Consider the following 6,000-nt stretch of genomic DNA (forward strand, 5'->3'; position numbering starts at 1 on the left):
ACATTTTCAAATATTAATTACTTGGTCAGTCTTGTGTATGACTGTGCATGCTTCTCAGCTCAAGGATGAGTATGAATTTTTCAGACTTTGCCTGTTAGCTCATCCTCATTTAAAGATAAGATTGTATCTTCTATTTAGAAGATGAAATGACCAAGACAGTGTCAGAGAAAGGCACAAATTAATTTGGATGAGGGTTCAATAGCACATTGTGAGATAGGATAAAGGCGTATCCAGCACTGTTTTGAATTATACTAGTTAATTTTATGCTGTCTTCAAAATAATTTTCAACCTTCTAATTTGGGGCTTCTATTGCCATATGAATGTACTTCCTTCATTTTAGAGGCATCCGAATAAGATTTTTACCTTCATGTGTCATGTGCCAGATTTCTCTTACGTTCTTTGGTAGAGCTTTCTCTTATTCTTTGTTTATATTTAGTGCTGTGCAGGTAGAAGAATGTCGGAGGGAAAGCCTGAAATGCCACAGTCCCAGAAAGATAAATTAACTCTTTCTTACATGCAGTGTTTTCTTGAAACCTGAGGACCTACATAGGGGAGGCATGGCCTGGCTTGTTTATTTAAAAAAAACAAACAACAAAAAAGTATGCTCCACAAGAAAGCGCTGGGTAAACAGTTCTGTTTATGGTTCTGATAGCTCCTCAGCTGGCATAGTAGTCATTTTCCTTAAAACTAAGTTTCCTTTGGTTAAGTCCCATTTGGCATGTTTTAGATGAATCCATGAAAGTAAGCTTAGTGTTCAGAAAAAAAAAAACTTAACCAACTACTATTATTCTCTATTTACACCAGTCTGAATTTAGATAATTTTTCGGCTTTATGTGTTGTTCCAATTCAACCCTAGCAGAAGTTTTCCCTGTGTAGATCTTAAGAATTTGGTTGAAAGTTATAGATAAAAGGGAAACATCTCAATAAATTATTTTTTCTATTTGACCTTCAGGATACAGATTACAGTGCCTGGAAAAGGTGGCAAGCTTTGAAATAGCGTTTGCCATCTCTAAAAAGGTAAGTGAACTATAATTGAATTATGAGTAGTTCTTTGCAGAGTTGTAGTACGTTATATTAGAGTCAGACAATTACAATCTTTCCAGACATGTCATCTCAAACTTTTAAGCCTGCGAGCAAGGGCTTTGCAAACAAGAAATCTTAGATCTTGAAGAAAAATTTTTATTACTATTCTCCCCATGTAGAGTGAGATTTCAGGATGTTTCCTGCATCTTTTATGACACAGATCAACTTTCTGCATTCATTAGAGACAGTTGATTGGATATGACTTGAATATGTTTCCACTAAAAATGGCATATATTGTTCATCTAAGGATAACATGATCCAAAGCTTTTAATTGAGTTGGCTTTGCCATGTTCACATTTTTGCTTTTGCTGGAGAGTTTCTTACAAGTATTGAGTTTTTTCAAAGTCATAATTTGTTTTTCACTTATTACTGCCTATGCTATCTACTGACTTGATAACTATTGAGGTGATTCATAATATTATTTCATTTGTAACTGATTGCCCCTTGGAATTTGCTGCTGAGCAATTCATAGAAAGAATAATTTTGCCAACGTGACCTTAATAGAACTGTCCACCGGGGTAAGGAGTACTTGCCTGAAAGCAGTTACAGAACAAATTCTTTTTAGATGACAGTTTCTGTTAACTATATCCCATTTGAATTTGCTTAAAAAAAAAAAGGGGGGGGGGATGGGGATATGTTTTCAAAGCATTTTTGAAAATTTAGTATAAACGTCTTTATTAGCAGTATCTTTGGTTTATATTATTTTTTTTCAAAATGGATACAGATAGGAAAGAAGCACTGTAGTTATGCAACACATTACTCTTTCAAGTGTTTCTAATTCCAAACCGTATGGGAAAGCTGAAAACTTAATATCTGCTGAGCATTAGAAGAATTATTTTGCAAACCTATAAGTAAGTGTTGCATTTGAATGGCCAGTGGCACGTTTGATGATATAAATAGAACAATAATAAAAGTTTAAATGAAAAACGTCATAAATAAAATGCACAATAGCTTCAATTAATACTATCTCAGACAAACAGTGTATTATTTAAAAATTGTATAGCCACCTGGGTCATAATGAGCCATTCTTTTAATCAGATTAATGAGTCTACAATTCAGCACTGTTCATGACTCAGAATAAAGTCCTTCCCTACAGCACAGCTTCATAACAGCCCTTCATGTATCATTCATTAAACACAGACTAGTGGTACTACATAAGACATAAGGACATACAGGACAAGTGCTTTTGATAACTTCAGCCACAGACACCTTTGGAAAGCTATTTAGAACACTTGTTATAATAAATTATCTCTGTATATTCACCCATTCTGTGAAAATGTTCAAGAATTGAATGGGGAATTCTACAAACATTAGTCTTGTCACACAATGAAATTCTCTTTTGAAACCTGAGAAATAATTTTGAAAAGATTATTGTACAACTATTTTTTTAAAACAAGTTTGAATATTGACAAAAATGAGCAAAACTATCAGACATCTGAGATGGGATCTACCCCAAGAAGACACAATCTTCTGAAACCTGAGCTGAAGCAAACATTAATAGCGATAGCATCATCAATAAGAAGAAAACCTCTCCTGGAAGAGTAATTATATTTCCAGAAAGAAGTAGATGATCTGTTTTGGATTCCAGATGTAGTTAATTCTCTTCTGCCAGTCAGTACTCTCTCCTGCTTTTGATAAGAATTTAATTACTAAAATAATCATATTGATTCCTAGCATATGGATACAGTTCTACAAATAGGGCTTCCTTCTCCAATGAGAATGAATAACATGTAGCAGGCATTTATTCCTAATACCAGGTAACAACCTTTCTTTTCAGCGTGACACTCAAGCATGGCACTCAGAACAGAAGCAAAGTGAGTTCGGTTAGTAATTGATGAATTATTACCCTATGAATAATAATACATTAACCTCAGACATTACTAGTGATTGAAATACAATGACTTTCAGCTTTCCAGTACTACAAAAATTCTAATTGGAAAATACTTTGAACTCTTTTTTTTTTTTTTCCAAATGTATATCTCTTGTGTTTCTGATCACTGTCTAATTTTGAAATATGTAATTGTTTATGAGGAGAGGAAGAATAATTAAAAAAAAAACAAACCTCAAGCTACTAAGATTATTCATGCCTTTATAAGAGCTGAATTTTAGATTTGTTCCAGTTTTGATCAAATGCTATTTTTTTAACCCACAAAACAGTGCAGGTTAGTAATTGCTAATCTATATCCCCTCAAAGAAACATCTTCATTTCTAAACAAACACAAGTTCTATTTGACATGTTTCCTTTCTGTTGTAAGCAGACACAATTATAGTAGGGCATGCTCCTAGGAGAAAGTGGAAGAGCTGAGTACCTGTCTTTCAGTTGAAAAGAGGTGTCAGAGCTACCATCAGAGATCCCAGAATCAAACTCTTTCTTGTTAGCACTGCTCTGATAGACATAGGCTTGTGATGGAATTTAAATACCAAATATTTAATATAAAATTCTTCTGGATCAAAAAGTGCCAATGAGCTTTGAATCTGAGTCCATATTTAAATCATTCTGAAAGAAATCATTTCATAAGCATCAATATCACGTATATGGTTTATGTACCCCCTCATTATTTTACTTGTCAACTTAAATATCTGTTTCTCTTCAAAGTTAGCAAGACAGCATCCTGCAACGTCTTTGAAAATATCACTGTGTTTACAGGTACTCCAACAAACTAGATTTGACATCATTTCTGATACTTGTTGTATCTCCTACAAGACAGTATTCATGGGAATGGTAAAGCAGCATTTACAACTTTGCGACATTATTCCCAAACGTACTTCCTGACTCATGTTCCATTTGAACGAATTTTCAGCGCTCAGGAAAATTACAGAGTGTATTGTTGTAAAGGACTCTGCTCGCAGTATCAGTGTACATCCAAACAGGCTTCTGTTTCTTAGAGAGTATTACAGAAATAAAAGGCATTTTCTATATAGAAAGATTAAACAGCATTATATACATGAAATTTATATGGATCTGTAACATGCCATGGTCTTCAAAAATAGTCAGTTATGAAAAACTATTTTAATTAAACTTTATTGTATAAAGACTGTGGCACAATTTTAAGAGGAAAAGAAGAGCAGATTTTTAGGGTGTTATAAAATACATGCTCTGCTTCATCGTCTTCTGCAAGCATGAAAAGTTGTGCTATGATTTTTTTAATATCATTTTAATAATATTAAAATGGTGTTTTTAATTATTTTACTAGTGAAATTTGGAGCAGTAAATTTTTGGAAGTGTCAAGTAACACTTACTAATTTTGAAAAAAATATTCCTAAAATGGGAATGCAATATTCTTCACAGTGACATCCACTCTAGACTGCCATTTTGTTGGTGTTTTTTGTGTTGTTTTGGCTGGTATATCTATCAAGAATATCTATTCCAGATAAAAGTATATCTATTCAAGGTTGTATTTTTCATCTGGAACCTAAGTTAACCATTTGTAAAACGCAGTGATGCATTACGGTGATGGTTATTCAAACAAAATAAGACTGAATGCTGTATGCGTATACTATTAACTACTTTTTGTTTTCCTAAGACGACTATCTCTCTCTCTTAATGTAGGAATGCTGTTAAGTAGTTGTGCCCTGCTTACATCAACTGTACGTAGGACAACTGTGCTTTAGACGTAGAGAAATAAATACGGCAGATCAGATGCTCAGCCTGTGTGACATGGCAGTGTCCTATTGAAATCAGCAGTGCTGTACCCTGACTTGCAGTTAACTGCAGATTTGATGAAATGTCTTCAGCAGGTGACTTTTATAAACTGTTACAGGAGGCCAGCAGCTTGACGCTCGCTTTAGTAAGTCTTACAGAACAGATTGGACTAAGTACAGCTAAGCAATATCTACTTCTATGTGTACCTACTTACATTAGGGAAAAGTAAAAGAGTAATAATAACTGTTCTTACATCTTGTCATCCTATTCATTTTTATTGTAAACAATAAACTGAAACTTGAAACAAAGGATTATACTATATTTTCACAGGTCAAGTTTATATTGATGTAATGGAAACAATGGTGGTTTCATTCATTGACAGAATATAGGATAGTCCCCCTACGTTATAGGTAAATAGATTCTTCTGTATTTTTATTCTGAATATCTTTACTCTGGATTAGTATGTTTTCTGCCCTGTGTTAGAAGGGATTACCTCTCTTCTATCTCACAGGCATTAATTAGTCTATCAACATCACTTTCAGGAAGGTAAGAATTAACTTTCTTATCCCAAATTTTAATTGTAAATTGTAACAATTATAGGCAAAAAAATGACATGACAGCTAAACAGGAAAAGATATACAACTCAGAGAAAACAGTATTTTGAAAGGAGAAATGACTTTGCTTATGTGATGAAAATAAATCAGTCAGTCATTCTGTATTTAATGTAGGAATTTCTGAGAACTTACTTATCTCCCTTTTTCTATGGCAAAAAACAGTGCTCTGAAATTTCATTCTATTTTTATTCTTTACCCTCCTAAGTGAAAAAAAGTAAGTGAGCATAAACTGCTGTCTCACATAGTGTCTTGGTATGTTGTGGTTGTGCTGTGGTGGGTTCTTTTTTTTCCTGAAAATAATATTGTATTTTATTATTCATAATCTTCTCTGAATGGAACTCTGTCCTAATTCAAGTACCACTAAAATAAAGGTTAGTTTCTCTGAGTGTACATAACTTCAGTGGAAAAAGCTTTTATAAATTACCTTATTGTTTCACAGGCCTTGGAGAGTGCTGTTGTGGATGGCAATGAGCGTGACTCATCTGGCTCTAGAGCTGGAAATGTAATATTAAAGAAAATAAATAACAAGACTGAAAAGAGCATTAAATGAGGAAATGAGGCATGAATGCATGAGACAGAGGTTAGTCTGTCTGCATGTAAGCAGATACCACCTAATTACTGGGGAAGCAGAACTTAGTGAAAACTGCAAGAACATGAATG

At 33.7% G+C, this 6,000-nt stretch overlaps 1 long non-coding RNA gene across 1 annotated transcript in view; it reads left to right on the top strand.

Annotated features, from left to right (window-relative positions):
* The window catches only part of LOC104147078 (uncharacterized), a 221,160-nt gene extending 215,431 nt beyond the window's left edge, over positions 1-5,729 (top strand). The window contains exons 5-6 of the long non-coding RNA XR_011141417.1: positions 953-1,017; positions 3,731-5,729. This is a non-coding gene — a long non-coding RNA (uncharacterized lncRNA). The remainder of the gene's footprint in view (positions 1-952; positions 1,018-3,730) is intronic.
* Positions 5,730-6,000: the final 271 nt, after the last annotated feature.

The sequence above is a fragment of the Struthio camelus genome, chromosome 5 (genome assembly GCF_040807025.1).
Source record: "Struthio camelus isolate bStrCam1 chromosome 5, bStrCam1.hap1, whole genome shotgun sequence".
Classification (NCBI taxonomy): Eukaryota; Metazoa; Chordata; class Aves; order Struthioniformes; family Struthionidae; genus Struthio; species Struthio camelus.